General features: G+C 44.7%; 1 protein-coding gene across 1 annotated transcript in view; it reads left to right on the top strand.

Moving 5' to 3' along the window:
* Positions 1-8,361, top strand: part of SPO11 (SPO11 initiator of meiotic double stranded breaks) — a 1,671,983-nt gene that overhangs the window by 774,125 nt on the left and 889,497 nt on the right. The gene's annotated exons all lie outside the window — the stretch shown is intronic.

Here is an 8,361-nt window from a genome sequence, read left to right as displayed (position 1 = left end):
AAATCAATATTGAACATAATTTGAAAGTTTTTTTAAAAAGGTTTTTTTTTTTAAAAAAATATTATTTAAAAAGTCTTACAAAGTTAATGTATTCCAATGCTTAAAACTAATAACCACAGCACTATTAACCAAGTCCAAAACTAACTACATTGAAGTAGTATTGTTTAGGACTACTGAAATTCAATTAACGTCTCAAAACTTTCAACCTAAGTAAACATTTGATAGAAGCAACATCATTGATCCCAGGATAAACATAGGCGTTTGTTTTTAGTTGCCAAATTAATTCTTGTTCCTCAAGTTTTAATTGCCAAGGACCACCTCGTGGATTTTGGGTAACCTGTTGTACCACCGAAAAAAGAAATTTGTGTGAATTAAATTCAATAATATGTCTTGCCAAGGCATTGGTGACCTGACCTTTGGCAATAGCGTAAATGTGCTCATATATACGCTGTTTTAAATGGCGTTCCGTCTTACCCAGATAAAATACTGGGCAGGACTGGCATGAAGCCAGGTAAACAACGCCTTGGGAGTCACAATTAAATTTATCAGGAATCAAATATCTATGACCTTTAATGTAAAAACAGGAACCCGTCTGAATATACTGACAGTACCTACACCTTCCACATTTAAACATCCCTTTCTTTTGTTTATAATGACCATGAGGAAGTTGAAATATTGTCTTTAAAGAGACACCTTTATTGAAAACCACAACTGGTTTAACCCCAAGCACTTTCCTGAGACTCGAATCTTGCAAAATTACATCCCAGCAGTTATTCAAGATTTCCCTAAGTGGAAATGCCATATCATTGAATTGTGTAATAAAACTGGTAATGTACTTTGATTGACCATCAGAATCCGTCACGGCCGCTGTATTAACAACAGCGACAGGTGACCGCATCCCGTTAGTGGAAGAATAACCTTTTGTTAAAATGGGACCAAGTAAACCCTCTGCTCTTTTATTTGACTCTTCTAAAGTCAATGCATGCACCAAGGATGATGGATAACCCCGATTAAAGAACATCTGACCCAACGTGTTACACTCTTGTTCGAAATCATCATCAAGCGGACACATTCTAGATGCCCTGACCAATTGGCCTTTGATCACCCCTCTTTCTTGAAAAAGTGGATGATTACTAGAAAAATGTAAAAAGGAGTTACTGTAAAAAGGTTTCCTATAAATGGTCGTCCTAAATCTATTATATGTCACATCCTTATAAATATTAATATCAAGAAATTTAATAACATGCTCATGATATTGAAACGTAAATTCCAAAAATTATGAAAAGGAACCCATGGTGTCAACTAATCTCTCAGCGTCTACTTGTGTCCCTTTCATGATAATAAAAATATCATCTTGGTACCGTGTATACCATACTACCAAATTTTGGAACAAAGCATGTGAAAATAGGAAAGTGTGTTCCCAAAATGCCATAACAAAATTAGCAAAGCTCCCTCCACAGGGGGAGCCCATGGCAATACCTGACCTTTGAAGAAACAGTTGCTTTTTAAACATAAAATAATTATTACTTAAAATAATATCCAATAAAGCAATAATCAAATCGATGTCCAATCCGGAGACTTGTTTCATTAGTAAAAAGTCTCTAACCCATTCTAAGCCTAATTGCTGTGGAATAACTGTATAACTGTATATAAATCCTTAATATCCACAGTCAGGAACCCGTAATTTTCATCAAAAGGAATGGTATTCAAATGTTGTAACACATGCCAAGAATCACGGCAAAACTGAGGTTCCAGATCCATCATCCTTGGTGCATGCATTGACTTTAGAAGTGTCAAATAAAAGAGCAGAGGGTTTACTTGGTCCCATTTTAACAAAAGGTTATTCTTCCACTAACGGGATGCGGTCACCTGTCGCTGTTGTTAATACAGCGGCCGTGATGGATTCTGATGGTCAATCAAAGTACATTACCAGTTTTATTACACAATTCAATGATATGGCATTTCCACTTAGGGAAATCTTGAATAACTGCTGGGATGTAATTTTGCAAGATTCGAGTCTCAGGAAAGTGCTTGGGGTTAAACCAGTTGTGGTTTTCAATAAAGGTGTCTCTTTAAAGACAATATTTCAACTTCCTCATGGTCATTATAAACAAAAGAAAGGGATGTTTAAATGTGGAAGGTGTAGGTACTGTCAGTATATTCAGACGGGTTCCTGTTTTTACATTAAAGGTCATAGATATTTGATTCCTGATAAATTTAATTGTGACTCCCAAGGCGTTGTTTACCTGGCTTCATGCCAGTCCTGCCCAGTATTTTATCTGGGTAAGACGGAACGCCATTTAAAACAGCGTATATATGAGCACATTTACGCTATTGCCAAAGGTCAGGTCACCAATGCCTTGGCAAGACATATTATTGAATTTAATTCACACAAATTTCTTTTTTCGGTAGTACAACAGGTTACCCAAAATCCACGAGGTGGTCCTTGGCAATTAAAACTTGAGGAGCAAGAATTAATTTGGCAACTAAAAACAAACGCCTATGTTTATCCTGGGATCAATGATGTTGCTTCTATCAAATGTTTACTTAGGTTGAAAGCTTTGAGACGTTAATTGAATTTCAGTAGTCCTAAACAATACTACTTCAATGTAGTTAGTTTTGGACTTGGTTAATAGTGCTGTGGTTATTAGTTTTAAGCATTGGAATACATTAACTTTGTAAGACTTTTTAAATAATATTTTTTTAAAAAAAACCTTTTTAAAAAACTTTCAAATTATGTTCAATATTGAATGTTAAGTTGTCTATCTCGCCTTCATTCTTGCTGGATGGGTTCGGAGCCGACCTCGGCTCCGACTCGGCCACTCTAAAAGCTCGAGAGTTGGTTCCACCGGCTCGAGGCTCCCCTTATATCCCACAATGCTAGGCGAGAGTTACCTCAGATCTCGTTTGCCGCTACAGCTTCGAGGTTGGTTGCTTCTACCGGTTCCTGGTGAGTTTAAGCTTTTTCTATTAAAAGTTACTCTTTTTCCCCCTTTTTCAGTTTAATTATTCTTAAATTAGTATAGTTCATAGAACTTTATCCCCGACCCTAATTTTTCCCGTTTCTTGTTTAAAAGAACCTTTGGTTCTTCCCTTGGGCCTTAGGCCTTCTCTTCCCTAGGAGTGTTTGTGTAGTTTTTGCTACAGTTTGTTGTATTTTATTTTAGTATTTTACTAAAATTGTTATTCTGACAGGGTATAACTGGTGTGTTTGAGTGTGTGTTTGTGTTCACCAGTTAGGCTATGTCAAAAGAAGCAAAGGTCTCAGTTCAAGAAGTGTGATGCGTGCTGTCAGAAAATGTCTCTGACAGGCGCTCACACTTCTTGTGTCTATTGTCTGGGGCCTTTGCACCTGCAGGACTCCTGTGCTGTTTGCCATGGCTTCAGCCCCAGGGTCCTGCAGGAAAGAAAAAACAAGCTAATTCTGAGAGGCTTGTTGAAGCCTGAGGATTCCCTGTCTGTCTCAACAGGGAAGCCCTCTAAGGCATCGAGGTCTTCGGCTCCGGCTTCTGAGCCGAGACCTCAGGTTGTTCAACCTTTGCCTTTATCGGCTCCGGCTGGAGCCAATAAGGCTCAGTCCGCAGTTTCTGTGGCTTCCTCGGCTCCGGCGGAGCCGAGGTTATCGAGTACCCGTGTCGGCTCCGACAAGATCTTGAGCCGACAACCAGAAAGAGGTCTAGGTCACCTTCTCTTGGCTCCGTTCATTCGGCTCCAGGTTCTCCCCTGCTGTCTGAGCGGGCCAAAGGTCTCATTCCTCTAGGTCATCGCGGCTTTCCGTTCATGACCTTCAGAGGGTGGTGAGTCGCCTACTCAAGTCCGAGGCACTAGCCCAGACGCTTCAGAGCCCGTCTCATCAGTCGGTGCCTGCCCCGTCCATCAACTCTTTCCTCCTTGACTCTTTTGAGTTCGGAGCCAGGTCGTGTCGGAACCGAGACTGTGGTCACCTCGGAGCCGAGACAATTGTCTTCGGCTCCGTCGTCGGCTCCGTTTTCTTCCGTGGAGGAATCTCGGCGCCGGACTTCCCTCGTCGGCTCCGAGGGGGTGAGTGGCATCGGGCCCTTGTCCGGCCCCTCTCCCTCTCGGTGCTTGGCGCTGGTGAGTTCGGCTCCGACATCGACCTCGGAGCCATCACTGTCAGTGCCGAGGGGGGTTCTTAGCTCCTCGGAGCGGGGACCTCTGGCTCTGCCTGACAGGGGTGCATTCGAGGTCATGCGCAGTGTGTTAGAGCCTGGCTCTACTCCACAGTCGGCTCCGTCAGCCCCTCCCTCTATGCTGCCTCAGGGTAAGTCGACTCACTCCCTCATTCCGGACCGCAGAGAGCCAGCTCCTCAAGAACCCCCTTTGGGGATTTTATCCTCTTCCGAGGCCTCTCCTGATTTGGCAGAAGAGCCCCCTCGGAAAAGGAAGTGCAAGAGGAAGCACATTGACTCACCTGAGTCTATCACGTCGGACACAGATCTGGATGATTCTGAGGGTTCCCCCCGTTCCCCTTCTGAAGATGTCTCATTTGCAGACATTCTGGAAATCCTTAAACAGAGGGGAAATTGGCCAGCCCCGAACCCTTCAGAGGGGGAATCTGTGTATCTGCAGGGGTTTGGCTCTCGTCCTTCCACCTCCTGGGTGTCCCCCCCCTTCGCCCCCCTCCTGCAGGTGGTTGCTAAGAAGGCATGGGCGGCTCCTGGTTCAGTGGACCCCACTCCCAGGAGACCCTCCAAATTCATCACAGCTCCATCAGACAAGCAATTTTTATCAAAAGGAGTTTCTGTGGATGCTATGGTGGTAGCTGCCGCCACAAAGAAGGAACTGGCTGATCCTTCAGTGCCTGTCCATCCACCTAACAAGGAATCTAGGTCCATGGATAGGTACGGGAAGCGGATGTTCTCCTCAGCGACTTTTACCATGCGTTAAGCTGAATTACCTGTGCCATTTCACTTTCGTCTTCAAAGGGACTTGGTCAAGGAAGCGAGTGAGATGTTGAAGGACCCTACAGCCCTTGGGGTTCCAAGAAAAATGAACACGCAGCTGGCTATCCTTAATTCCATTTCCAACTCCTCCATGCGCCTCCTCTCTTATGCGGCCGATGGAGCGAGTAGAACGCAGGAACAGGGGTAGCCTTACGTAGGCACGCCTGGATGCGGCTATGCAATTTTGCGGAACCTTTCAAGGCGTCTTTCACGAACTCCCCTTTGATGGATCATCTCTTTTGGTCCTCAAGTGAAAGAAACCCTGACTAGGTGCGAGACTGATGGCAAGACCCTTTCTGCCGTCGAGTCCGTTTTCGACTCCTTCTAGGCCTTACCCCAAAGGCCAGAAGGGTGGAAAGATGTGGTTCCGTAAACAATCTCAAGGGACTTAGCCTGGCGACAGAGTCGGTTCCCGCCAGAGGCAGAGGGGAACAACAATGGTAGGCGTCGCCCTAGAGGCAGAGGGGTCCGCAGAACCAGGGCAATCGAGAAACTTCCTCCGATAAGCCTTTTCAGCATCCCTGAGGTGTTGCCCGACTGCCCATCTTCGGAGGCAGTTGGGGGAAGATTGTCACTGTACCCAGAAGCCTGGCTATCCTTGACACAAGACAAATGGGTACAGTCCATCATTTCCGAAGGTTATTCTATCCCCTTTCTTCGTTTTCCAAATCAGTCAAAAAAATCCCTTCCAGATGTTCCACCCGCTCAAAGGGATATAGCAGCTTTGGAAATTTCAAAACTGCTTGCAAAAGAGCTATTCAGCCAGTGTCAGCAGACCAACAAGGATCCGGAATCTACTCAAGGTTCTTTTTAGTTCCAAAGAAAACAGGGGACTGGAGACCAATTTTGGATCTCAGTATCTTGAACAGATCGGTCAAGAAAACAAGATTTCGGATGGTCACGCTGCAATCCATTCTTCCCCTATTGGGAAAAGGAAACTGGATGTGCTCTATAGACCTTCAGGACGCGTACTATCACATAAAAATGAACAGGCGCTCCAGAAGATTCCTCCACTTCAGGCTGGGAACCAGTCATTTTCAATTCAGGGCCCTGCCCTTTGGTCTCACCACTGCCCCCCGGGTGTTTACCAAATGCATGGCAGTGGTAGCTTCTCACCTGAGGCGACAAGGATTCCAGGTGTTTCCATATTTGGACGACTGGCTCCTCACAGCTCCCACCAAGCATCTCCTTCTGATGGCCAGAGATTACACTTTTCGCGTCTGTCAAAAATTGGGTATCTCAATAAATTGCGAAAAGTCTGTTTTGTCGCCTTGTCGTACTATTACCTACATAGGCGCAAATTTAGATACTATAAACATGTCTGCAACACTAACGAACCAAAGGATATCAGACATTCAAAGATTGGTGTCACTACTTCTCAACAACAACAGAGCCAAAGCCAGGTTAGTTCTAAAGGTGTTGGGAATTATGGCAGCGGCCATACCTCTCCTCCCATTGGCCAGATACCACATGCGGATCCTTCAGTGGATGCTCTTTTCTCAATGGTCATACCAGGAACTTCCAATGTCTCACACCATTATGATCACATGGCGTGCAAAAGCATCTCATGTGGTGGATGTCTTCCCCAGCTCCTGTTGGGGAGACCATTTGTTCCACCTCCTCCGGTTGCTACTCTGACAGCGGATGCCTCCCTGATCGGGTGGGGGCATTATCAGGGCAGGACAGTCCAGGGCACATGGCAACCAAAGCGAATGCCACTTGCACATAAATGTTCTGGAGATGAGAGCAGTGCTTCTAGCGTTGCAAGCCCTTCAAGACTCTCTTCCCTTGGGAGCGATTGCAATCCAGACAGACAATATGTCTGTAGTGTGGTACATCAACAAACAAGGCGGAACCAGATCATACCCCTGTGTCGAGAAGCACTCAGACTGTGGCAGTGGGCGATTTCTTCTCAGCGTTTTCTGATAGCAACGCACATCCCGGGAAGTCCAATCACATTGCGGACAAGTTGAGCAGAGCTATTCTTATGCCTCACGAGTGGTCTCTGAAAGACTCTGTAGTGAGAGATATTTCTCAAGTGGGGTCAGCCTTGCTGTGATCTTTTTGCTACTCCCCAAAACAGCAAGTGCAGAGAATACTTCACTCTATTCCCTTTACCAGGCCAACCCAGCTGGTGCTCACTAGTCCAAGTTTAGCTCTGGGACTTCTGTATGCATTTCCTCCTTTCCCACTGATCTCTCAAGTAATACAGAAAGCTATCGCTCAGAAGGCCTCATTGATCCTCATTGCGCCTTACTGGCCTCGACAAGTGTGGTTCCCCTTTCTACATCGATTTCTTTTGGGCGACCGTGGAACCTGGACCTAGTTCCAGATCTTTTGATCCATCAGTCGGGTCAGCTTCATCGCTCCCTCCCCTCTCTGAACCTCACTGCTTGGTTCCTCCACTTCCAACAGTAGCCAGGCTTCCTCAATTATCTCACTCTGTTAGAGATATTTTGATAGCTTCCATAAATCTTCCACTCGAAAGATTTATTTGAGTAAGTGGAAGCGCTTCTCATATTGGGCACAAGGAAAGGACATAGATCCTTTCACGCTTCCATCCAACTAGTCCTTGATTTTCTTGCTGAACTCTTCCATGCAGGTTCATCTCCATCTACTCTTAAGGTTCAATTGGCGGCTATTTCTAATTTCCATGTGGGTATTTCTGAATCTGCCCTAATGTCCCACAAACTCTGCAAAGCCTTTTTGAAAGGAGTTTTCTTCTCAGACCTCCTGTCAGAAATCCTCCTTCTCCTTGGGACCTAAATTTAGTTCTTGCTTCTTTGATTCTTTCCCCTTTCGAACCTGCAGCTTCATGTTCCTTAAAGCTATTATCATGGAAAACTCTTTTCTGGTGGCTATCACATCAGCTAGAAGAATTTCAGAACTTCAAGCACTCAGTTGTCGTTCTCCTTACCTTGTGTTCCATAAGGACAGAGTTTCCTTACGAACTAACCCGTCCTTTTTGCCTAAGGTGGTTTCAACATCAAATCTAAACCAATGCATTGATCTCCCTGTTTTTTTCCCGGAGTATTCAAATAGGTCTGAACAGAAATTACATTACCTGGATGATCATCGTCAATTAAGGTACTACTTGGACAGGACGAAACTATTCAGAAAATCTGATCAACTGTTTGTCTCCTATGCGGAAAGCAGAAAGGGACTTCCAGTTTCAAAGGTATCTTTATCCAGATGGCTAACATCTCTGATTACCCTTGTTTATGAAATTAGACACCAAGAACTGCCTAATAAACCTAAAGCCCATTCCACCAGAGCTTTGGCTACTTCTTTAGCCTTCCAAGACAGACTGCCTATTGACACCATTTGTGCAGCGGCTACTTGGGCTACTCCTCACACTTTTATTTCTCATTATAAGTTGGATTTAGCTTCTAGGCAT

Source organism: Protopterus annectens, chromosome 12.part0, assembly GCF_019279795.1.
Source record: "Protopterus annectens isolate FY-2018-M chromosome 12.part0, PAN1.0, whole genome shotgun sequence".
Taxonomy (NCBI): Eukaryota; Metazoa; Chordata; order Ceratodontiformes; family Protopteridae; genus Protopterus; species Protopterus annectens.
This window is presented reverse-complemented; position numbering and strand designations above follow the sequence as displayed.